This window comes from Pseudorasbora parva, chromosome 2 (assembly GCF_024679245.1).
Source record: "Pseudorasbora parva isolate DD20220531a chromosome 2, ASM2467924v1, whole genome shotgun sequence".
Lineage (NCBI taxonomy): Eukaryota > Metazoa > Chordata > Actinopteri > Cypriniformes > Gobionidae > Pseudorasbora > Pseudorasbora parva.
In genome coordinates this window covers 5232171-5259238 of record NC_090173.1, presented here as the reverse complement: position 1 = coordinate 5259238, position 27068 = coordinate 5232171, and the positions used below count along the sequence as shown (strand labels likewise).

General features: G+C 39.8%; 1 protein-coding gene and 1 pseudogene across 1 annotated transcript in view; both read right to left on the bottom strand.

Moving 5' to 3' along the window:
- Nucleotides 1-27068, bottom strand: part of LOC137048184 (uncharacterized) — a 171194-nt gene that overhangs the window by 128428 nt on the left and 15698 nt on the right. The gene's annotated exons all lie outside the window — the stretch shown is intronic.
- Nucleotides 11197-25546, bottom strand: LOC137089297 (GTPase IMAP family member 7-like; annotated as a pseudogene).

Genomic DNA, 27068 nt, shown 5'->3' with positions numbered 1-27068 from the left:
AACTAGTAAGAAATGCATTTTTGATATCTGTAATAGCATTGTCGCCATTTTAACATTTAAAACACATGTTGGATATGAATTGTTGATATCAACAATTTAATTCTTGATATCAGAAATGCTGATTGATGATATCAAGAATTGAATTCTTGATATCAAAAATTATGCAATCACTAGTAGAAATACATTTATGATATCACAAATTAAATTACAACTAGTAAGAAACATATTTCTTGATATCTATAATTGAATTCTTACATGTTAAAATTTAATTTTTACTAGTAAAAGTTGTTATTGCAGATATCATGATTTCCTTTTTGGATATGTGCATAGTAATGACGACTACTTATAAATATTCAAATAAGAGCGTGACAGAAGTCTTCACGTGACAGAACGGCGATGTGTGAACAAACTGCAGTGAAAGGGGAGGCTTTGAGGCAAATTGAGAGGCAATGTTATGCCATTGAAAGGATGTACGAATAACAGACGGAGCCGTTCGTAAATTCTGAAAGCCTGTACAATACGTCCATTAGGCCTACAATTAAACATTTGCACTATATGATGCTGGTATTATTGTAAATATAAAAACATAACTTTATAGATTTCATTACTGCAATCGCAAAAGTTTGTTTAACAAAAACGCCAATATTCATATTGCCTACGGCACGGGACTCGAACTGCATGAAAAAGCTGCCGTCAACTTATCATTAAAGCAGTTTTTCACGCAAGCTATCATCACATAGTGTGTGTGAGGTTATTGTATGATACATTTAAAAGTTTTCTTTATTTCATGATGGGAATATATGGGCTCATGCTTCAAGCTTTTAAACTGATAGTCACAGGTACAACTCTAAATCCATTAAATCCAGCCTTAATCGAATGACTGTTGCAGCCGGATCTCACGAAAATACGTAGTACACTTTATGACGTATTATAGCCTACATACGAACCCCCGACCCCACTACCATAAACCTACCCAAGAGCGTGTCATATGTACGCCATAAAGTGCGTATCTGCACGCGAAAAACAACGTATGCACGCCAAAATGAGTTTTGGCGTAGGCTATATATTCCACGACATTGCACACTCGTATTGATACGCATTACCATGAGATCATGTTGAGAAAATTACACCTCTGGCCATTGCGTTGGGTCGTTTTTCCAGTCACGGAGACTGTACGAACAATCCAAACCAACACGATTCAGTTGTTCTATGTATCTCGCTCTGTCAAGCAACAAAAGTGATTCTAAAGGTTATACTGGGTTAACAACACCCTTCATTTGTTGGGAATGGACTGTTTTCCCCCACGCCATGCCACCACACGATGCCGACCAAGTCTATAAAAAAATTATATCAAGAATTACATTTGAACTAACTGTAATTCTTCAATTGTAGTTTCACTAGTTAAATGTCACCATAGGCGGCCATTGAAATTCGATTGTTGATATCCTGGAATGAATAAAAGTCAAAACGGCCGGCCTAAGCCAAGCCGTTTTGACTTTTATTCATTCTCAGGATATGTATTTGTGATATCAACAATTTAATTTCCACTAGTAACAACGTTAATTCTTGATATCAGTAATTGTATTTTCACTAGTGAAATGTCACCATAGGCGGCCATTCAAATTCAATTGTTGATATCAAGAATTAATTGTTGATATCATGAATATAATTGTTGATATCAAGAATTAATTGTTGATATCATGAATATAATTGTTGATATCAAGAATTAATTGTTGATATCATGAATATAATTGTTGATATCAAGAATTAATTGTTGATATCATGAATATAATTGTTGATATCAAGAATTAATTGTTGATTTCATGAATATAATTGTTGATATCAAGAATTCATTGTTGATATCATGAATATAATTGTTGATATCAAGAATTCATTGTTGATATCATGAATATAATTGTTGATATCATGAATATAATTGTTGATATCATGAATATAATTGTTGATATCATGAATTAATTGTTGATATCATGAATATAATTGTTGATATCAAGAATTAATTGTTGATATCATGAATTAATTGTTGATATCAAGAATTAATTGTTGATATCATGAATATAATTGTTGATATCAAGAATTAATTGTTGATATCATGAATATAATTGTTGATATCAAGAATTAATTGTTGATTTCATGAATATAATTGTTGATATCAAGAATTCATTGTTGATATCATGAATATAATTGTTGATATCATGAATATAATTGTTGATATCATGAATATAATTGTTGATATCATGAATATAATTGTTGATATCAAGAATTAATTGTTGATATCATGAATATAATTGTTGATATCATGAATATAATTGTTGATATCATGAATATAATTGTTGATATCATGAATATAATTGTTGATATCAAGAATTAATTGTTGATATCATGAATATAATTGTTGATATCATGAATATAATTGTTGATATCATGAATATAATTGTTGATATCAAGAATTAATTGTTGATATCAAGAATTAATTGTTGATATCAAGAATTAATTGTTGATTTCATGAATATAATTGTTGATATCAAGAATTCATTGTTGATATCATGAATATAATTGTTGATATCATGAATATAATTGTTGATATCATGAATATAATTGTTGATATCAAGAATTAATTGTTGATATCATGAATATAATTGTTGATATCAAGAATTAATTGTTGATATCATGAATATAATTGTTGATATCAAGAATTAATTGTTGATATCAAGAATTAATTGTTGATATCAAGAATTAATTGTTGATATCATGAATATAATTGTTGATATCAAGAATTAATTGTTGATATCATGAATATAATTGTTGATATCAAGAATTAATTGTTGATTTCATGAATATAATTGTTGATATCAAGAATTCATTGTTGATATCATGAATATAATTGTTGATATCATGAATATAATTGTTGATATCAAGAATTAATTGTTGATATCATGAATATAATTGTTGATATCAAGAATTAATTGTTGATATCATGAATATAATTGTTGATATCAAGAATTAATTGTTGATATCATGAATATAATTGTTGATATCAAGAATTAATTGTTGATATCATGAATATAATTGTTGATATCAAGAATTAATTGTTGATATCATGAATATAATTGTTGATATCAAGAATTAATTGTTGATATCATGAATATAATTGTTGATATCAAGAATTAATTGTTGATATCATGAATATAATTGTTGATATCAAGAATTAATTGTTGATATCATGAATATAATTGTTGATATCATGAATTAATTGTTGATATCATGAATATAATTGTTGATATCAAGAATTAATTGTTGATATCATGAATATAATTGTTGATATCAAGAATTAATTGTTGATATCATGAATATAATTGTTGATATCAACAATTAATTCTTGATATCACGAATGACGTCATCGCATTTCAGATATCATGAATTCCTTTTTGGATATGTGCATAATTTAATGACAAGTGCTTACGTTGCTGATGAATATTTAAAAATCAAGCAGACTAATGGCGGATAGGCGAGGCACAGCGCCACACAGCGCAAGGGAAAAGGACGGCAAATTCGATTAACTCATGAATATGAAAATCTATGTTCGTGTAGTTTTCATGTTTAAATGCCCTTTACATTATAGAGGGCTTTTGAATATTTGGATATATAAGTATATTAAATAATTATATATAATGAAGAAATAAATGTTGCAGTAGGCCTAAATCATTTTTATATGTAGCTTACTGACGGTCTTTTCATATAGTAATAGTGTAAATAGAAATATGCAAAATCTCATTGATCACTAAAACATATTTGTCAAGTTTGCAGACACAATTAAATAGGCTATTTTGCTTTACATTTAAAATGAAGAAAGCATTTAATTTAGCCTATTTATTTTAAGATGACACATTCTTTCAAGTCCATTTTAATCCATCTTTTGAGGAAAGGCATAAAGGGTAAAGTAGCCTGGCAGCAGCTCCACCTACAAGATAGCTACTGTTGTTTTGACATTTTTTTTTTACTGTAAAACAATGTACATCTATTTTATCTGTAAAATGCTGGCAGTATTATTGCACAGAATTAAAACTCAATTTAATTCATAATCCCACTCCAAAACAGAAATGTTTCTGTTGCGCGTACCCACCAGGGGTGCGTTTCCCAAAAGCATAGTAAGCCTAAATTGATCGTAAAAAACGATCGTAGGCTACGAGTGATCTTAATATTAAGGTCTGTTTCCCAAAAGCATCGTAACTTAAGTAGCACTTAAAAATAATCGAGTGCTCTGGAGTAATCATAAAGCTCTGAGTGTATCGTAAGAAGAGAGAGTTATGAGGTCACCTACAGGACAACCGGCAGATTACACCTTTAACTTTATTCAAGTGCATTGGGATAATACTATACGTTTTTTTTTTAATTATTATTATTATTATTATTATTTTATGAGGGCAGGTAATAAACTAAAAAAATATAAATACACATCTGAATTAAATGACAGCAAAAAAGAAAAAGGAATACAATAAGTAATGTAGAAAATATACTTCAAAGACTGGGAAAAATAGAGATAAACTCAAAAAATTCTGTCAATGACTTGCTAACGTGCACGAAAACCAGCCATGTATTGGACATTCCTCTGCAGTGCCCTCTTCCTTTTTGTCAGGCTTGCAAAATCCTGCCATTTCTTGCAGACCTCTTTACCTGATCTTTTAACCCCCCTGGTTGCTGTTAATTTGGTAGCAAAGTCCTCCCAGATGTTTTGTTTCTCTTTGTTTGTACGATGCCCTTTAAATCTGTTAAAATATATATATATATATATATATTTCCTGCTCCACCTCCTCTAGAAGGATATTTATGTTCAGTTCTGCGCTCAATACTTGGTCGGGAATCCTTTTGCAGAAATGACTGCTTCAGTGCGGCGTGGCATGGAGGCGATCAGCCTGTGGCTCTGCTGAGGTGTTAAGCTCATCCAGAGTGTTGGGTCTTGCGTCTCTCAACGTTCCCTTCACAATATCCCAGAGATTCTCTATGGGGTTCAGGTCAGGAGAGTTGGGAGGCCAACTGAGCACATTAATACCATGGTCAGTAAACCATTTTCCAGTGGTTTTGGCACTGTGAGCAGGTGCCAGGTCGTGCTGAAAAACCAAATCTTCATCTCCATAAAGCTTTTCAGCAGATGGAAGCATGAAGTGCTCCAAAATCTCCTGATAGCGAGCTGCATTGACCCTGCCCTTGATAAAACACAGTGGACCAACACCAGCAGCTGACATGGCACCCCAGACCATCACTGACTGTGGGGACTTGACACTGGACTTCAGGCATTTTGGCATTTCCTTCTCCCCAGTCTTCCTCCAGACTCTGGCCCCTTGATTTCCGAATGACATGCAAAATTTGCTTTCATCCGAAAAAAGTACTTTGGACCACTGAGCAACAGTCCAGTGCTGCTTCTCTGTAGCCCAAAAGTGTCTTGACCTGGGGAATGCGGCACCTGTAGCCCATTTCCTGCACACGCCTGTGCACGGCGGCTCTGGATGTTTCTCCTCCAGACTCAGTCCACTGCTTCCGCAGGTCCCCCAAGGTTTGGAATCGGTCCTTCTCCACAATCTTCCTCAGGGTCCGGTCACCTCTTCTCGTTTTTTGCCACACTTTTTCCTTCCCACAGACTTCCCACTGAGGTGCCTTGATACAGCACTCTGGGAACAGCCTATTCGTTCAGAAATGTCTTTCTGTGTCTTACCCTCTCGCTTGAGGGTGTCAATGATGGCCTTCTGGACAGCAGTCAGGTCGGCAGTCTTACCCATGATTGCGGTTTTGAGTAATGAACCAGGCTGGGAGTTTTTAAAAGCCTCAGGAATCTTTTGCAGGTGTTTAGAGTTAATTAGTTGATTCAGATGATTAGGTTAATAGCTCGTTTAGAGAACCTTTTCATGATACGCAAATTTTTTGAGATAGGAATTTGGGGTTTTCATGAGCTGTAAGCCAAAATCATCAGTATTAAAACAATAAAAGACCTGAAATATTTCAGTTGGTGTGCAATGAATCTAAAATATATGAAAGTTAAATTTTTATCATTACATTATGGAAAATAATGAACTTTATCACAATATGCTAATTCTTTGAGAAGGACCTGTGTTTTGCTCTGTCAAGCGACAAATAGGATTCTAAATAGGCTATACTGTGTTAACACCATTCATTTGTGGGGAATGTACTGTTTTCCCCCACACCGACTAATCCGTGTTTTTGCGAGCAAAAGCATAAAGGGTAAAGTACAATAACCAAAACAACACAATAGCCTAATTAACTGGCAGCAGCTTCACCTACAAGCTAGCTACTGTTGTTTTGACAGTTTTTTACTGTAAAAATGTTTACATCTAATTTATCTGTAAAATACTGGCAGCGATATTGCAGAAAATTAAAACTCAGTTTAATTCACTGTATTTGCAGAAACTGACCGCCATTTTTTCTTTTTCTTTTTCTTTTATAATTACTAGCAAACAGCTTGAAATGTTAACATTATAGTGACCATGCAGTATTTGCTTTAGTTGGGCTATACTGACCATTTCTTTGTTGTTTTGGCTGCTGCAATATGATAAGACATGTTTGCTATAGCAAAAACAAAAAGCCAAGAAAAGATGTGATTGTGATGTTGCCTTTATTAATGATGATTTAAACATCACGTTCAGCAGCCTGGCTCACTGGTCTTGTCAAGTCCGTTATTGACAGTGTTATAGTTTTAATGCACTTTACTTTAACGCACTTCACAAACACACTGTTCACAAACACATTTGAAAATCTATCCCACTCCAAAACAGAGATGCTTCTGTTGCATAATTATTCTTTTTCCAAATAGGCTATTATGTCTAAAGCAACTCAGACGGGTTAGTGAGTGTTTCAGATCCAGTGTCCGTAAAATGGGTATCATTCAATTTGTCCAAGGCCTACTTCAAGAACTGGACATGTTATATAAAAATATTCTAATGCAGGTAATTATTAGGTACAGTGTATCATGTCATATTTTACGCACACATTGGTCCCAATGGTCAAGAAAATCAGAGCCGAACTGGGTAGAGTGTAAATAATTTGGTTCATCATCACGCTATCCCATAAGAGAAAGTGTCCATGTAGGCTAATACAACAAAATTTACAGTTACGATATAAAAATAAAAATCGTCTACCAAATGTTCAAACTGACTCATTAAGCTACACATTATCTTTCATATTGGTTTTATTTTCATTTGATGCATTCGAATGTGTAATGAAAACAAAAATAAAGATGAAAAACCACATGAGGTTATGTTCAGGACAATGGTAAAATTAATAAAAAAATGTATGTCTTGTTCATTTTTTCCTTTAATTCTCCGAAGGACCCAGCGGCCAATAAAAATAAACAGGATTACTTTTTAAAAGAATTAACAGAAAAGGACAAATCAATCCATAATAGGTTATCTTTTTTATGTTTCATTAACTAAATAAAGAAAGAAAGAAGAGTCGTTTCTCTGCAAATTTCTGATATCAAGAATTCAATTGCTACTCGTATTTGTGTAATTTCAGATATCTAAAATGAATTAGATTTAGAGTTAGAATTAGAGTTTTTACTAGTGGAAATTTAATTCTTGATATCAAAAATTTGTATTTGAACTAGTGAAAAAGAATTTGTTGATATCAAGAATTATTGTCGTTACTAGTGAAAAAGTAATTTCTGATATCAAAAATTGCCATTGTTACTAGTGGAAATATAATTTCTGATATCAAGAATGAACATTTTAACTAGTGAAAATTGAATTGTTGATATCACAAATACATATCCTGAGAATGAATGAAAGTCAAAATGGCTTGCCATATTCTCTCTGCTGTAAACATGGGTGTAAAACACTCGCTGGCTGTTTAAAGGGAGCTTGGAGTTGAAGTGTAATATTAATCTTTTATTTTTTTTGTTATGTAGCTTGATGCTAACTGTGGCTCTAATGCACCTGTCACACCAGGGGCTATATTTTATTTCACATAACGTACCAACAGTATGGGTTTTTTTTTGTCTGTTGCCAAAAAGACATCAGATAATATGTTTTAATGTAAATTGGAATTAATGTGGGATTGATGGCATTCCAGAATGCCTGAGTAGGTTATTATGCTTGAATATAAATAAAAGAATTACTATAAAAGAATAATGAGGATTAAGTCATTTATGACAGACGTGTGAAACGTTCATTGAGTTCACGACTAGTTAGTAGATTGCAAATATGTGTTTTACAGGCCAATAACATAATGATTAGCATCTTCTCTTAGCCTTTGCTAAACACTCACATGACATGCCATACAATATGCTTCAAAAATGCATGATTTTAGAGATTTCATCCTCATATTTTATATAAAGCATGATCACACTTGTGGCTTTACATTAGCTGTGGTTATAAGTTGTTATACTACAGTCACGTAATATTTTATTATATTTTTTTTGTTTGTTTTAATGTTTGAGTCTATATATGTTCATATTAAAAGCAGTCTGAGTAATTCTGAGTCTTGAATTTTAAACGCTTAAGTGTTGGCTTTCTAGAAAAGTGTTACTTATGTGTCTACCCATAAAGACTTGCGAGCACCAGCCCTTTTATTTGGGCTATGTCAAAATGAACCACTTGCCAAAATGGGGGGTGACAGGCAAGGGGTTAATCATTCTAAATATATGACATGTCCATAACTTGACTGTGAAACAGGTGGCATGAAGTTTGGAACTGATTAACATATAGGCAGAACTACAAAGACCATGACAAAAACTACAAAAGAACATGAATGGCAAATTACATAATAAAAGACATGACAAAGAACAGAATCCTGACAGATAGAACCATAGAACGTAAAAAAATAGGATAGAACACAGATGGAAATTTATAGATATTAAACAATATCTAATATTTAAGCAAAAATTCAATTCAGTTTCATTTTATTTTCCAGAAACCAAGAAAAAATATTGCATGTCATTTAACTGATCTAGTAAATGCATCTTGATTTAAGAATTATTAGATATATTTAGACTAGAAACAAGACAAAAATACTAAATTAGAGCATGTTTTGCAGTGCACATGTGGCAAAAAGTAAAATATATAATTTCTTTATTGTATTTAGTCTATAAACAAATGCACAAAACTGTAAGTTTAGGGAAAAATGAGTCTGTAATTTGGAAGTCCATAAAAATGCAGCTGTCCATCAAATAACGTGCTCCACACGACTCCGATGGGTTAATAGAGCCTTCTGATTCCCATCGATGCGTTTGTGTCAGAAAAATATCCATATTAAAAACGTTATAAAGGAAACCTGCCTTGAAGTCTTCCATTGTAACCCACGGCTGTTTAAGCCACAAGATGGCGCCAGCGTTAAGCACAGAAGTAGAACCGGTCAAGATAACTCGCAGTACCCGGATGAGCGGGTGTTATCTGGAAATAACATACCGCTGGAATGCGCGATTGACCAATCAGAATCAAGTATTTCACAGAGCCGTGTAATAATAAAAAAATAATTTATTACATATGATCGGAAATGGATTATCTACGTCTACCGAATCAATATCTAAATAAATCTATATGTGTACCAAATGATTCCTTGATTAACCTTTACGATCAGTGGATTAAATAATAGACAAATGTATTAAACTGAACGAGAGGAAAATATGCTGAAATGTTTGAAAAACTGAAGTTTTGATGATCTGTTGTGTTGGTACTATGAGTTTTGAAAATGTACACCTTGCTTGTGAAAATAGTACCAAAGTGAATAAAAAAACCTGTAATGTGATTCTGGCATGTTGTAAGTTTTGGAAACAATTCTTTTAACCCTAATGAATGCAGTGTGTAGATTTCATAAGGCTCAATGATCAAGACCTTAAAGTCCTGACTTTAACCCCACTGAAAGTCTTTGGGAAGGGCTGGAGTCGACTATAAACTGCCTGTCCTAAATAAAGTTGTGTTGGACCATCACTCTGTAAAGTCCCATTTTAAGATCTGGATTCATGTCCGTTCATGTGTGAAAATGATCCTTCATACTCCCCATAACCATTCTCTCACAGTCTGAGCTGATCAATCTTCATATTGTCATTCTGGATTATGGCCTAGATGTGTTATGATTGTTTAAGAAATGAAACGCTACACACTCCATCAACTGGAGTTAGAAGAACTGATGCCAAACATATAATATACTAGAAACTTAATAATCACCAAAATAATGATCCAATCATAGCAGTTGCCTATTTAAATTAGGTCCATCTACCCCTATTCATTCCTTCCTTCCTTCGTTCATTTTTTATTTAATATTGAAAGTTGAAAAATGTGTTCTCAGTTGGTAAAAATTATGTAATGTACACGCATAAAATGATGGCGTGTAATCCGCACACAGCGTTGTTTTGAATGTTCGGTAAGCAGCTCCTCCTTCATATAAGCCGACCAATCAGGTCGTGAGCGTCTCCCTATGCCTTTGGTTCGGTAACTTTAGGTTCGCTGTTAAAACTCCAGTGTGAACGCTAAGCGGACCAGGACTATATGTTTGGTTTTTGTTTTTGGTCCGGACCAAACGAACTACAAGTGTGAACGCACCCTCAATTTAAACAGAAAACACATCTGAAAACTTAAAAAGCTGTAAAAAAAAATGTCCACCAGGTGTCATCCACATCCCAATGCATTTTTATGGAAAGTATTTTTTATTTTATATAATATATATATATATTACAAAATAGTTTTTTACTCTAAAATAACTGCAAAATCAAAGGCATATTTCTAACCAAGTCGTGCCAAATTTAAAGTTCCCATGAGATTTTGTTTAGATGCTGTAAAGTAAATGTCCACCAGGTGTCCTCCACATCCCAATGCATGTTTATACCTTCTGTAAGAAATTAATATATTTCTGTCTAAATATCACTTCTATCACAAATCAGTCACCAAATAAAGAACCTTCAGTCACTGACCTTTGTCAAGATTAGAAAAGGTTTTGATTATAAAGTTAAAATGATTTGTGTAATATGAAACCCATCATGCCCACGAGAGGAGGAGCCCACTAAAGAGAAATTAGAGACCCGTTTCCACGGTAACGCAATGTCCAATTTCAAAGATGTATCTTCTCTTTCTTTTCTCATCTTCTTATCTTCTCTTAATCTTTTTGTCTCATTTATTTTCCAGATCTTCCGTCATCTTCTTCTTTCCTCTCTTGCTCCAGTCTTTTTATGTATTTTCATTTCATGTCTCTTTTCATCACATTCTCTCTCTCTCTCTCTCTCTCTCTCTCTCTCTCTCTCTCTCTCTCTCTCTCTCTCTCTCTCATTTTCTCCAGTTCTTCTTGTTTTTCTCTTTTTAATTTCCTCTTGAGTCTTTTCTCTGAGTTTTTCTTCTTTTCCTCCTTCTCCATTTGAATTCTCTCCTCCTCGTGTCTCTCCATCATACTTTCCTTTTATCTCTCATATATTTGGCCTGCAACTCTTCTTTCTGAATTTCTCTTTCTCTCTCTTTCATTATTTCCTCCATCCTCTTTTTAATGGACATCTCTGCCTCCTCAAACATGCTGTTAGTGAAGTATCGACCCTGATTACTATTCTTCACCTCTTCTATCATCTTTAACAGTTGAATCACTTGAGTTTTGTCTTGTTTTTCTCTGTTATTGAAAGCCAGGAATCTGTTTCCACAATCTCTGATCAGTTTCTTCAGTTCTTGATTGGTACTTCTCTCTAGATAATCCTCTATAGATTCATCCTCAAGATCGTCTCCTCTAGTGAACAGAACGATGCTGAACTGAGCAGCTTTATGACCAAAGATCTTCTTTATCAGATCTACAGTGTCTGTTTCTTCCTTTGTGAATCTTCCCAAACTCAACACAATGATGAACACATGAGGTCCAGGTGCTGACATTGAAACACATTTCATTATTTCTTCCACCACTTGATCATTTGTCAGTGTTGTGTCAAAGAGTCCTGGAGTATCAACAACAGCTACTGATCGACCAACAACTTTACCAACTGCCTTCTTACACACATTCGTCCCTGAATCTGTCCTTGTTTTACTCACAAACTCATTTCTTCCCAGAATAGTGTTTCCTGTTGCACTCTTTCCACTTTCTGTCTTTCCGATCAGCACAATCCTCAGACCCTCCTGATCATCTGCTTCAACTTCAGCACCTGAAAATAGAGTTCACCCAATAAAATAAGTATTTATTTACTGTTTTACTTACTAACTTGAATTAGCCAATCAAAACACTACACTGAGAAACCTTGTTTTCCATGTCTCCATTTTATCTGTCAAGCATTACTAAAATGACAGACATATACAAATCTTTTTTGTGTGTGTGTGTGTGTGTGTGTGTGTGTGTGTGTGTGTGTGTGTGTGTGTGTGTGTGTGTGTGTGTGTGTGTGTGTGTGTGTGTGTGTGTTAAAAAAGGTGTTGTGAGTGCTGTCACAGTCTAGTCTTCATCTGTTGTGTATTCCTCATGTTCTTCCTGGTTTCAGTTTTGTCACATGTTCCTTCTAGTTCCCTTTCGGGGAACTCGAGCTGCGTCGAAACGCTGTGAGAACGCCTCTGCGTTAATGCGTCGTGAAGCGCCTGTAGAACCATTCCATCGGAAAAAAGATCGATCGTCGGCGTGATGACGTCATCGACCGGAAGCTATAAAACGTCCGTGAAAACAAACAGGAACTAGCTTCTGAGCCTTCAGCAAGCGATCTGTGTGAACCTGTCTGTCTATTTGGTGTTTTTGTCTGTCTATATCCAGAGATTTTCCACCCTTTTGTTAAATATTGCAGTATATATTAACAAACAAAGAGAAAATAAAATAGATAGAGTAAAATGGCGAGTGAAAGCAGCTTTAAGAGGTGTGTTCATCCCTGCCCACGCTACATCACGAGCGGGGATACACACTCTCTTTGTGTAGCCTGCTTGGGAGCGCAGCATGCCCAGGCAGCCCTCGAGGGGGCTGCTTGCGAGCACTGTGAGCGTATGCCACTGAGAACGCTGCGCTCCCGCCGGGCACTCTTCGAGGAGGGTGCCTCGGCTCGTGTTCCCCGCGGCTCTGGTCCCGCTTCCGCCGAGGCGGAGCGAAGGCTGCAGTCGTGGGGATCACAATTGGATGTTGCAGAGGGGTTAGAGACGGGCGCTGCCTTATCTCTGCCCTCACCTGCTCCATCCAGCGGCTCTTCTCGGGGCATGGAAGCACGCATGGCGGTTTCTTCCCCCCCGAGAGAGTCGCCGGTGCTCCAACTATCCAGCTCCGAGGAGGTGGACGTTGAGAGCATCGCGACTGAAGATTCGCCACTTCAGTCCCCTGCGAGTGAGTAGCTCGTTGAGGTTTTAACGCGAGCTGTGGCCAGACTAAATATTGACTGGCCCATAGAAAGATCTGAGGCAGGAAGAAGAAAGTCTAGTAAATTAGATGAAAGATTCCTGCCCGCTCGCGCTTCAGAACCTCAGCGACGGGGCCTGCCGTTCTTCCATGATTTGCACACAGAGGTGGCAAAGTCATGGAGGAGACCGGCATCATACCGTGTGTTCAGCCCTCAGACTTCGGTCTACAGCAACATCATGGGGCTGAAGCACTACGGTTATGGGGCGATGCCAAAGGTAGAAGAGACGCTCGCGAGCCATCTCTCGCCTTCCTCGGCATCGTCCCTAAAGGCCCCGACTTTGCCCACCAGACCATTAAAAACAACGTCGGCACTGGTGGGCAAAGCGTACTCGCCGGCTATGGCTATAATGCAGGCTTATCAGGCTGACCTGCTCAGGGACTTAGATGGACGTGATGAAGTGGGGGGAGATATTATAAATGAGCTCAGAACATCAGCTGATCTTGCTCTCCGGGCCACCAAGGAGACGGCCAGATGTGTTGGCCGCTCTATGGCAGCCTTGGTGGCTACGGAGAGGCATTTATGGCTCAACCCCACTGAAATCAAGGAGAGGGAGAAAAGCTTCCTGCTCGACGCGCCGCTGTCTCCTGGTGGCCTCTTCGGTGACGCAGTACACACTGTCACCGAGAGGTTCCAGGAGTCAAAGAAGCAAGCTGCGGCGCTAAAGCAGTTTCTCCCTCTCCGGGTCCAGGTCCCTGGGGCTGCCGCTGACATCAGGCAGCCCAAGCCGAGTACGAGCTCCGCTCACAGGGCGCAACAAAAGCAGAGCGTCGCCGCTTGAGCTCCCCCTCAGCGCGGGGACGAGGGGCGGCGCTCTCAGGCGAGGCCTTCGAGGGGCAGGGCTGATCTGCGGACAGTCCTGATCGCCAAGAAGGCCTCGTCGAAGCGTTCCTGACGCCAGAAGCGCCAGGACGCTGAGGGTGGTTCCCCCCGGAGGGAAGCGGTGTTTACCCCTGCCAACGGTACCCGCTTCCCTACGGCACCCTCGGGGGGCCGCGCTGCCAACCCCGCCGCAATGCCGGGGCGCAGTCGGTCTCCGCGGGCCACCCGAGGGTGGTCCGCACCCCCTTCGGGGGGCCCCCGAGCAGTCAAGTCAGTCGTTCCCTGCCGGTCCGCCGCTTCAGGGCACTGTGCTTGTTGCTCAAAATACACCAGAGGCCAGCCTCGAGAGGCTGGTTCCCTTAGTAGATTTTCTAGACGAGTGGAAACGTCTATCAAATATATCTCATTGGGTCCTGCAGATAATAGAAAAGGGGTACGCCATTCAGTTCAGAAGTCGGCCACCTCCTTTCTGCGGTGTCCTACCTACAGAGGTGGGCCCGGAGCAGGCTCTGGTAATGGCACAGGAAGTAGAGACACTCCTGCAAAAAGGAGCTATAGAGAGGGTTCCCCCTCCCAGCAGGGAGTCTGGCTTTTACAGCCGTTACTTCATCGTGCCGAAGAAGGATGGGGGCTTACGCCCGATATTAGATCTGCGGCTATTGAATCGCTCGGTGGCCAAGCTCAAATTCAAGATGCTTACACTCAGACAGATTGTAGCGCAGGTCAAATCGGAGGATTGGTTTGTCACCATAGACCTCAAAGATGCGTATTTTCATGTCTCCATCCTTCCACATCACAGGAAGTTCCTGAGGTTTGCCTTCGGGGGAGAGGCATACCAATATCGTGTACTTCCCTTCGGTCTAGCACTGTCACCCCGCACGTTCACCAAGTGTGTGGATGCAGCTCTGGCGCCGCTGCGTCTACAGGGCATCCGCATACTGAACTATATCGACGACTGGCTGATTCTAGCGAATACAGAACAGATGGCGGTTCAGCATCGAGATGCTGTTCTCGCCCACATGTCGAAGCTGGGGTTGAGGCTGAACGCCAAGAAGAGTGTGCTTTCTCCGGCTCAGAGAACCACTTTTCTAGGTGTGAACTGGGATTCGGTAATTATGCGGGCGCAATTATCGCCAACACGCATAGCATCGGTCCTGGCAGCCGTCAAAGAACAGAAGCTAGGCCGGGCCGTCACTGTGAAACAGTTCCAGAAACTGTTAGGTCTCATGGCAGCAGCGTCCAACGTGATACCTTTTGGCCTACTGTACATGAGGCCACTGCAGTGGTGGCTCAAAACGAAAGGGTTCTCCCCGAGGGGAAATCCGCTCCGCACGATCAAAGTCACGCGGCGATGCCTACGTGCTCTGGTCATGTGGAAAAACCCGGGGTTTTTATCTCAGGGTCCCGTGTTGGGGGCTCACGTTCGTCGCGTAACGCTAACGACAGACGCCTCTCTCACGGGCTGGGGGGCGACCATGAGTGGTCGCTCGTCCCAGGGTCTATGGCAGGAACATCAGCGGCACTGGCACATAAATCGGCTAGAGATGCTCGCAGTGTTTCTTGCATTGAAACAGTTCCTGCCCGACCTCAGGGGCCACCATGTGTTAGTCAGGACAGACAACACGTCGGTGGTCGCCTACATAAATCACCAGGGGGGTCTGAGGTCCCGTCCTTTGGACAAATTGGCACATCGGATCCTCCTGTGGGCCCAGGGGAAATTGCTGTCAATCAGGGCAGTATATATCCCCGGGGTCCTAAATCAGGAAGCAGACAGCCTGTCGAGACAGGGGCCGAGGCCCGGGGAATGGAGACTCCACCCAGAGGTGGTGGAGCTCCTATGGAAGGTTTATGGGAAAGCGGAAATAGACCTATTTGCTTCGGCGGAGAATTCCCACTGCCCGCAGTGGTTTTCTCTGACCCATCATGGTCATGGTACAGGAGTGGCCGAGGCTACCTCTGTACGCCTTCCCCCCGATTGTCCTGCTTCCAGGAGTTCTGGAGAGGGTACGCCGGGACGGGGCCCAGGTACTTCTAGTGGCTCCGTACTGGCCGACCCGAGTATGGTTCTCGGACCTGATATCTCTCCTGGAAGGCTCTCCGATGGAGATTCCGACCAGGAGGGATCTACTCTCTCAGGCGGGCGGGAGATTCCTGCACCCACGCCCGGAGATGTGGAAACTGTGGGCCTGGCCTCTGAGGGGGCTAGGCTCATAGAGGAAGGTCTCTCGGCCGAGGTCGTAGAGACCATCCTTCACTCCAGAGCTCCGTCCACGAGGAAACTGTACGCTCTGAAATGGAAACTTTTCTCAGCATGGTGCAGAGAACGCCAGTGGGACCCAGTTAACTGCCCGGTTGGTACAGTGCTGGAGTTTCTGCAGGCAAGGTTCTCGGCAGGGTTGACCCCCTCCACAATAAAGGTGTACGTGGCGGCCTTGGGTGCCTTCCACGTCCCTTTCGGTGGAGTGTCTTTGGGAAGACACCCTCTGATTACACGTTTCCTCCGTGGCACTTTAAGGTTGAGGCCGGTGATGCACTCGAGGGTCCCAGCATGGGACTTAGCCATTGTTTTACGGGGCTTGTCCGAGCCTCCATTCGAACCCTTGGAGGAGGTTTCGGATAAGTTCCTTACCCTCAAGACGGTATTTTTGTTGGCTATTTCATCTCTAAAGAGAATAGGAGATATTCAGTCCCTGTCTGTAGGGCCCTCATGTTTAGAGTTTGCGCCTGGGATGGTGAAAGCATTTCTGCATCCCAGGCCGGGTTATGTCCCCAAGGTTCCTACGAGCCCACGGGGCCCCATCACTCTTCAGGCGTTCTGTCCTCCTCCTTTCACGACGTCAGACCAGGAAAGATTGAATCTGCTGTGCCCTGTCAGGGCGTTAGATACTTATGTCCACAGAGCTGCCCTGTGGAGGAAAACTGATCAGCTGTTTGTCTGTTTCGGGCCCCCTAAGAAAGGGGCCCCAGTATCTAAGCAGAGGATGAGCAAGTGGGTGGTCGAGGCCATCTCACTTGCTTATGAGGCGGCCGGGCAGCAGTCTCCACTGGCTGTCCGGGCGCATTCAACCAGGGGTATGGCTGCTTCAAAAGCACTTTTGTCGGGGGCTTCCCTCCACGATATTTGTAACGCGGCCGGATGGTCGTCTCCTTTAACCTTCGTCAGGTTCTATGAACTAGACCTGGCATCTACAGTTGGGGCACAGGTACTCTCGTAACCGTGTGCGCTTCGGCTTCACACATACGAGACACTTGGTCCTATGGCGATGTGGGTATAAGCGTTCTCACAGCGTTTCGACGCAGCTCGAGTTCCCCGAAAGGGAACGTCTCAGGTTACGTATGTAACCCTAGTTCCCTGAGGGAACGAGACGCTGCGTCGCTCTGCCATACTCCCGGCGTGTCCGTGATCACTTACTTCAGGCTTTATCAGAAGTTAGTTCCTGTTTGTTTTCACGGACGTTTTATAGCTTCCGGTCGATGACGTCATCACGCCGACGATCGATCTTTTTTCCGATGGAATGGTTCTACAGGCGCTTCACGACGCATTAACGCAGAGGCGTTCTCACAGCGTTTCGACGCAGCGTCTCGTTCCCTCAGGGAACTAGGGTTACATACGTAACCTGAGACGTTTTCCCGCCACAGGCCCAGCGTGTATTAAGTATTGTCAGCTGTGTCTCATCATCTGTGTCACCTGTTCCCCCTCATTAGTATGTCATCAGTGTTTGTATTTAAGTTCCTAGCTCTCACTATGTCTTTGTCCGGTCTTGATGTTCACACCTTGATGGTTCTCGATGCTTGTGTGAATCTACTGAATCTACACATTCACATTCACTATATATATGTAGTGTCCCCACATTTCACAAAAACAAAAAACAAATATGTGTGTCTTAATGTCATAATTCAAATTTTGATATTTTGAATCTCTTCAAAATATCTGTCTGTCTGTCTGTCTGTCTGTCTGTCTATCTGTCTGTTTCAAACATTTTGATCAACTCTCTTCTAAGCCAACTTAAAGTTTGTCTTCAACATTTTTAATCTAGTTCCTCTTACAATCTAAATTACCAGCATCCAGCGACACTGTGATTAATTAAAGGATTATACGATTCATATTTTCTGATGACAGTTTTTTTTTTTATTCGCTTTGGTGCTGTTTTAGTACTAAAATCCAAACTGATCACATTTGTAACACAGCTTGTCATTCTGTCAAAACCTGAGCTCATGTTTTCAATGAGTTGCACATATTTTCAGCCCTCATTATCATCGTTTCAAACACAAGATTATTGTAATATGTAATTAGAACATTTGGTTTAATCACCTAAACACAACTGAATGATCTTCGTTCAATTTATTACTTTTAAGATTCAGTTCATCCAACAGCAAACGATGCAAGATACATGTTTCAAATCCTTGCTGAATTAATTACAGTAACACAGGCTACAGATGCCACATAAGAAGATATGCTTACATTACCTAACTTATGTAATTGAATCCATAATGTTTGTAATAGCCATGAGGTTCTGTGCTATAGAGCAGAGTTTGGTGGAGTAAATGTTCTCACTGTGCCATATGACTGAATCTACAGTAGCTGAGCTTTATAAGTGTGAGTTACAGTAATGTGGCAGCCTCTACCATAGTAATCTGTTTACAGTATCACATGGCATACATACTGTAATGTAAAATACTGTATCTGATTCCATCCGTCTTATCCATACCCTTATACTCTATTGTGCTCTATGTTCCCACATATACACACACACACACAGACACACACACAGACACACACACACACTTACACTCACATGTCTGGTTCACTGTCTTTCTGGGTATACATAGGCATAATGATTTTTATACTGTAAAAACTGTATATTCTCCTCTAACACTATACTCATCACACAAAACTTTCTACATTTTTACATTTTCCACACACACACACACACACACACACACACACACACACACACACACACACACACACACACACACACACACACACACACACACACTCATTCTGTATGATTTATTAGCTTGTTTCCTCATGGGGAGCAAAAAATGTGCCTGCAAGTACAAGGATTTAGTATATTGCCATCTTTATAGGGCCATTTCTTTCCCCTAATGTAGAGGTTTCCAGGCCACACACACACTTTGGACATAGTGGTTATAAACTAAAATAAATGACTTATAATATAAAAAATAATTTATTACATATGATCGGAAATGGATTATCTATCCATCTATCCATCATCTATCATCTATCCATCATAGAACACGTGCAATCAGAGATCCGGTGGCGCTGCACTGCGGGCGACTCGGACACACACACACGCACTCGTGCTGCTGTTTTTGTTTTGTTGGTAGTTATATATGGCTCCTTCTTGAGTACTGTATGTTCTATATACAATTTGTGTGGCGGAGACGGCGGAGACGATCAGGCCAAAGAATCGGATGGCGGCGTGTGTCTTGGGAATTTTCCTGTTGGCGATGGTGCTCTTGTTTGAACTTTCCACCTGCAAAACCAATGGCAGTCAGGTGCTAACTTATTCGAGGGAGGTGCTCATGTCCCTGCGCTTCTGCCGATTTACGGCGGATCTTTCCCGATCGCTTATAAATAACTTGCCGGAGGTAATTAGAGCTCCACGTCGGCAGCGACTACGGAAGAGAGGCCGGAGAGGAGGTGTACGACAACGGCTACGGAAAAGAGGCAATCGACCCCCACTGCCATCTATGATCCTGAGCAATGTAAGGTCGCTGAGGAATAAGATGGATGAACTACGAATTCTAACAAGGGAATGCTTCGAGTACCGTGAGTCCTGTATTATGATTTTTACCGAGACTTGGTTACATCCAGAGATCCCTGATGGTCTTATTGAAATTGAGGGGTTCTCACACGTTCGCTCCGACAGGAGTGAGCTATCGGGAAAAACCAAAGGGGGTGGGCTTTGCCTGTACATTAATGACAAGTGGTGCAGACAACACACAGTTCGGGAAAAAGTTTGTAACTCGGATGTAGAACTGTTATGTGTAAGTCTTAGACCATTCTACCTACCACGTGAGTTTGGTAACATCCTTATCTGCTCTGTTTACGTACCCCCCAACGGCAATGCCTCAAGAGCAGCGACACAGGTGGCAGACTGTGTTCATGAACTACTACAGCGCACCCCAAATGCCCCAGTCCTCATCATGGGAGATTTTAATCATTGTAATTTAAATATTGCATTGCCAGGTTTTGAACAGTATATTAAATGTAATACCAGGAAGAACAGAACTTTGGACAAATGCTATGGTAATTTAAAACATGCATACACAGCCATAGCTAAACCACCTCTGTCAAATTCCGACCATAACACTGTCCATTTGATCCCTATATACAAGACAGCCCTAAAGAGCTGTAAACCCTTGGTTAAATCCATTAATGTATGGTCAGAAGACGGCATAGAAACATTGAAAGGTTGTTTCTTATCCACTGACTGGGATATTTTCTCTACGGAGTCAAACTTGGACAATGCCACAGAATCTACCACAGATTATATAAAATTCTGTGTAGACACTATTATCCCAAAACGTAAAATAAAAATATATCCCAACAACAAACCATATATCACAAAGGAGGTGAAGGACTGCATAAATAGGAAAAAACTAGCATTTTAAGGCAAAAGATCATTTACAACTTAAAACTGTACAAAGGGAGTTGAACCAGAGGCTCAGGGAAGCGAAGGAACATCATAGGGAGTCGATAGAGGTAAACCTCCAAAAAATGAACTCAAAACAATTATGGGACTCAATGAAAACCGTTACTAACATGAAACCCACAAGGAAATATTTACATGTTGGGGATGAACTGGCTAAAGCTAATGAATTGAACTATTTTTATGGGAGGTTTGACATTCATAATGTCTCAGCGGAATGTGACATGGTGCTTGATAGTGTTGCTATTGATGATGCTGATAGGCTTGAGATCAACAATAAATCCATCAATAAGGTTTTTAAGCAAATCAATGTAAATAAAGCAACAGGCCCGGATGGCATTTCTGCTTTTCTACTAAGAACATTTGCAGATGAACTGACGCCTGCATGGTGTCCTATCTTCCAGAGGTCCCTACACTCTCACACTGTACCCACACAATGGAAAAAGGCAATCATAACACCGGTCCCTAAGAAATCCCACCCACTGGAGAATAATGATTTCAGACCCATTGCTTTAACTTCTGTTGTAATGAAGTGTATGGAAAAGCTCATTGTGAGCAAATTACAGATGGATGTAGGCCCACAGTTAGATCCTTTCCAGTTCGCTTACAAACGACAGAGAGGCACTGATGATGCGATCAACAGTATAGTGCATCTAGTGACTAAACATCTTGAGAACCCTAGAGCCTACGCTAGATTACTGTTTGTGGACTTTACCTCAGCCTTTAATACATTGCAGCCCCATGTTCTCTTACAGACACTGCAGCGGTTGAGTGTCAACCCATTCATTATTAGGTGGTACCATTCATTTCTGACCAATCGTAGTCAGCAGGTCAGGATAAATGGGACGTTGTCTGAACCTATGACCATCAGCACTGGCGCCCCTCAAGGATGTGTTAGTTCCCCAGTCCTGTTCACACTGTACACTAATGAATGTACATGCAGGACTGCTAACAACTACATGATTAAATTCTCTGATGACACAGCTATCCTGAGTTTAATATCAGACGCAACGGATTTAATAGCATACAAACATGAGATCCAGAATTTTGTTCAGTGGTGTGACAAACACTCTCTTACAATCAATATTAAGAAAACAATGGAGATGGTGTTCGACCCCAAATCCATTGGTGACCATTCACTAATGGTCATCAATGATCAGAATATAGTCCAAGTTGATTCTTACAGATATTTGGGCATATTCATTGACAGTAAACTGACATGGAGTGTCCATATAGAAAGTATCTGCACTAGGGTCCAACAACGATTACATTTTCTTCGTAGGCTCAGGGTTTTTGGTGTTCAGCAGAAAGTGTTGTTTCTTTTTTACCATGCTGTAATTGAGAGCATTATGAGATATGGCATCGCAGCTTGGTTTGGCAACCTCAGTGTACAGTTGAAAGCCCAGATTACACGGCTAACACTGAGAGCCATGAAAATCATGGGAGTTGAGCAGCATCACACACTTCAGGCCGTCTATGATGAAACAGTTATCAGACAGGCCCAAAAAATTATATCTGACCCCACTCATATCCTTCATCATGAGTACCAGCTACTTCCCTCGGGAAGACGCTTTAGAGTCCCTAAGTGCAGACTCAACCGCTTTAAGAGCTCCTTTGTACCCCTGTCTATTATAGCCTTAAATAAGCATTAAGGTTACCTCTGAGATGTATTTTAAATTTTAGAACTGTAGTTTAAAGGGCAATGTGCAGTTGGTTGTTTGATTGTAGTTTGTATATGTATTGCAGATATTGTGTGCGTGTGTGTAAAGTGCGTGTGTACAAGTGACTTTCATGCATTTATTTATTTACGTATTTATTATTATTTATTTTTTTATACAGCAGACAGTGTTTTTGTATGTGTCCAAGACAAATTTCCTTCGGGATAATAAAAGGTCAATCAAGTCAATCAATCAATCATCTACGTCTAACGAATCTATCTAAATAAATCTATATGTGTACCAAATGATTCCTTGATTAACCTTTACGATCAGTGGATTAAATAATAGACAAATGTATTAAACTGAATGAGAGGATATATATATATATTAGGGGTGTAACGTTCACACAATTCACGGTTCGGTTCGGTAAGGTTCGGTATGTTTTACAGCAAAAAGAAAAAATTGGCAGATAAATTACCTTTTTTATTATTTTTTTATTAAAACTAACAAAGTATGATTTTTTTTGTATGATTTTACCCATCTTCTATGTAGTTACAGGAATAAGACATTAGCTCTTTACATTAGCGTGTGCGGTGTGTGTTGCGTTGCGTGTGTGTTGCAGGAGCCCCACACCCTGTAGGGCTTTACATATGCTGCGTTTGCAGTCCGCAACTGATCCGCTGTTGCACACCACAAACACAGCATTTATTAATTATTTTTTATTTAAAATCCAAAAGTTTTTACTGAACATGCCTCGTCAGAATTCCAATTCTCTTTGTTTACTCTTTAATAGAAGTCAGGTTACGTAGCCTACTACATTTAAACAACATTTTATTACATTCATTTATTCATATTTATATACTTTAGATTTAGCTCACACGAGTGGCAAAACATTTAAACATAGTTTATAGCCTTAAATCACAAACATTTTAAATTAGAAACTTACAATAGTCGTTTCAAAAACAGCCGACTCTCGTCTTTTCTTTCGTTTTTACACCCTTTTAAAAGAAATCCTGCAGGTCAAAAATAACTTTTTTTGTTTTCACCTCCAAGAAAGTACGAGTGCTCTCCATTATGGCACATTTTTTTTACCTAAATGCCAGGTAACCGTGCACTGCTGCAGACGCAACGCTCCTGGAACGGACTGACGGACCGCATCCGTGTGCAGTGTGAAAGCTGTCATCCGTTAACATGGGTACGGGAAAAAATACGCACCGCACACGCACTGCAGACGGAGTGTGTGAAACGGGCGTTAGGTCTCATATCCGCGGCTATAAATGGCTGGAAATGTCTGTCTAAATGCTGCGGGGATAGTTTGTGGGATAGTTTGTGGCTGTTTCTCCTTATTATCGTCTTGTTGTCGGCGTAAATGAGTTGACATGTTATTAATTATTCCCGCTGCTGGACCATCATGTAGCAAATGCGACATACCGTTGTTTTTTAATCCATCACTCTTGCCAACACCATCATAACTTACAAAGAATCCAAAGTTCACCCAAACACCAGACCTGTTGGTTATTGGAGGATCTTCTATTTCTGGTTTGTTAAACGCAATAGCCATTTTGCCACGAGCATTCAGCGCGTAGCCTACTGAGTAAGAGCACCGACTGAGCAGCCTAAAACATATTTGGTGTTTTTTTTCTCTTTCACTTCGGCGGTGTCAGGGGCATTGCCTGTTATGTCGTTTTGGTTATTGGGCTACCTTGTTCAACGCATATTATTATATTTCACACACTTTTTTATTTTCCAAATCTAATTAATTAGTCCAAAAACGAGAGGAACGGTTCAATACGAATACGCGTATCGTTACACCCCTTATATATATATATATATATATATAAACGCGAATTCTGCTTAATTTTATATTTTTAGGTTCAGGGATAGAAAATGGATTAATGGCTTGAATATTTGATTACCATATGTGTGTGGGCATGAAACGCCCCTTTCCTCTGATTGGTCAACCTTAGATTAACCTGTGCCTCTTTCAGGTCTTCCACACTTCTGGTCAGAATAACAGTCCTTTACTTCTAGACAGATTCTTAAAGTCTTTAGTAAACTCTCTCATCAAACAGACTAATGCTGTGACTCAGATCACACTGGTTAGGGACTAGAAAGGGCTTTCTTCTCTATAGGCATGGATTCAACAACCAACGTGCTAGAGAAATATGAGCTGATTATTTCAGAAATATTATGTAGATTATCTTGCATCTGCACCCACATTACCCATCAGCCTTTGGCTGACCAATCAGAGGAAAGGGGCGTTTCATGCCCACCCACATGTGGGTATCAAATATTTAAGCCATTAATCCATTTTCTATCCCTGAACCTAAAAATATAATATATAAATATTATATATATATATATATATATATATATATATATAATATTGTTATACATTGAAAATCATATGAATAATGTATTTAAATAATTAATGAATTAAACATTTATTTGCATGACTTACAATGTAGCTGAATCTTCTGTTCTAACTCTTTGATTTTATTCTCCATTTCACTCAGTCTTTCCTCTGTTTCACGTCTGACTCTATTCTCTTGAGCTGTCACATAAATCTGGAGTGAATATGGTTCAGTCTTCATCTTCTCTATATACTCCAGCAGTTCTGGGATCTGTGTTGAGTTTTCAGGTTCCTTTAACCCCATCACTCTGTACTGACCTCCACAGAGACTGATTAACCGCTGAGTTTCTGGGCTGGATTTGACAAACTCTAAAGGAAATCCGACATCAGTGAGCTCTGTTGTGAACAGCAGTATGAAGTGGTCTGTGGAATAAAATATCTTCTGGATCTTCTCCATTTCTGCTTTATGTTCATCACTCACAGGCCCAATGGGAACAATGAAGAGGAAAGCATGAACTCCAGGATCACAGAGAGACACACAGCGGAGAGTCTGACGCTTCACTTCCTCCTCTGAGAGCTGACTGAGAGCTGGAAGATCCACCAGACTGACCAGACGACCATGAAGCTCCACGTCTCTCCTCACACACTCTTCACTGCTTGTGTTCTGGTGTGAAGGATTCATCTTTTCTACTTGTATCAGTTTAAATAAAGAGTTCTTCAGTGTTTCATCACATCCACACAGCACCAGGTTCAGCTTCTGTTTTCCACTGAGATGTAAGTTTCCTTAAAGACCAACAACAAAGTATGTTAGTGGAGCATTTCAGTCAGACGAACACATTTACATCACATTTAAAAAGTGGAATAATTGCTTTAGTCTAACTGAAATCAAATGTAATGATCTACTGTGCTGCAAAAACAGGATGAGATGGGGCACAACGGCTGAAGATGTCCATCAAGTTCATGATTATAAAAAATCTCAGTTTGCTTTAAGATATAAATGATGTCCTCCTTTAACACAACTCACCCATGAGGACAAACATCAGTGGTCTATACCTCTCAAAACTTTCTGACAAGCTGTTGATCAGAAGTTCATCAGAAACTAACAAAAAAAGTATTTTGAGCATTTTGCAAAACTTTAATCAAACCAGCAGCAATAGTTATGAGTCGAGTAATGCATGGAGATAAACTGGCCGCTGAGCTGAAACAAGTGCCGCTCTCTGATGGGACTGTATCCCGCCGCATTACAGACATGGCACAGGATATCAAGTGTCAACTGATTGACAGAGTGAAGAAGAGTGGCAGGAATCCACAGACGTGTCCAGCACCGCACATCCTTTTTTAACAGTTGAAATTTGTTTTAAATTTAATGTTTTACCTCAATGCTCAAACAATGGAGCATAACTTAATCCATTGGAAGAAGTGGATGATCGTATCAAAGACTGGATAATCAATTCGCTGATCAACTAAAAATGGTTAAAAAAAAAAACTTTGTTAAAGCTAATAACTATTTTTTACAAATGTTCTTTAATTTAATTATTTTCCCAAAATTAAAATCTGTGTGTGTGTGTGTGTGTGTGTGTGTGTGTGTGTGTGTGTGTGTGTGTGTGTGTGTGTGTGTGTGTGTGTGTGTTTGTGTGTGTGTGTGAGACTTAAAACAATTAGAGTTGAAAGAGTTAAGAACGAATAACTAAAGATAAATCAAAATTGTAACTAAAAACGACCATTATTTTAAGTGTTATTTGTTTTTAATTGTTTACCATTATTTAAATCTTCTCCTCTGTATAGACTGGGTGTTTTCTTCTGCTCTAAGGGAAGTGTTATGGGGCGGAGACTGGGGGGGGATTTTGCATGTACCACCGGCTCTCACTGACGATTTAGCCATCGGAGAGAGAGGATGCTTTTGCACTGAACTCCACAGGAAAACATTGTTTTGTCTAACTAAATAAAAATGTAACGTTAAAATGTAATGTAAAAATTACTTAATATTATTTTGCTTTTATTTTTTATTTTACTTGTATTCGTTGTACCAGATCAATGGGAGTGTTAGGGGCGGAGACTGGGGGTGTGTCTTTACACACGATCCCACAGCTCATTCCGCTTCTGTCATCGGAGAGAGAGGACGCTTTGACACCGAGCTCCATAAGAAAACATTGTTTTTTTCTAAAGAAAACTTGTGTAAGTGAAATAACATTATTCGTACTTTC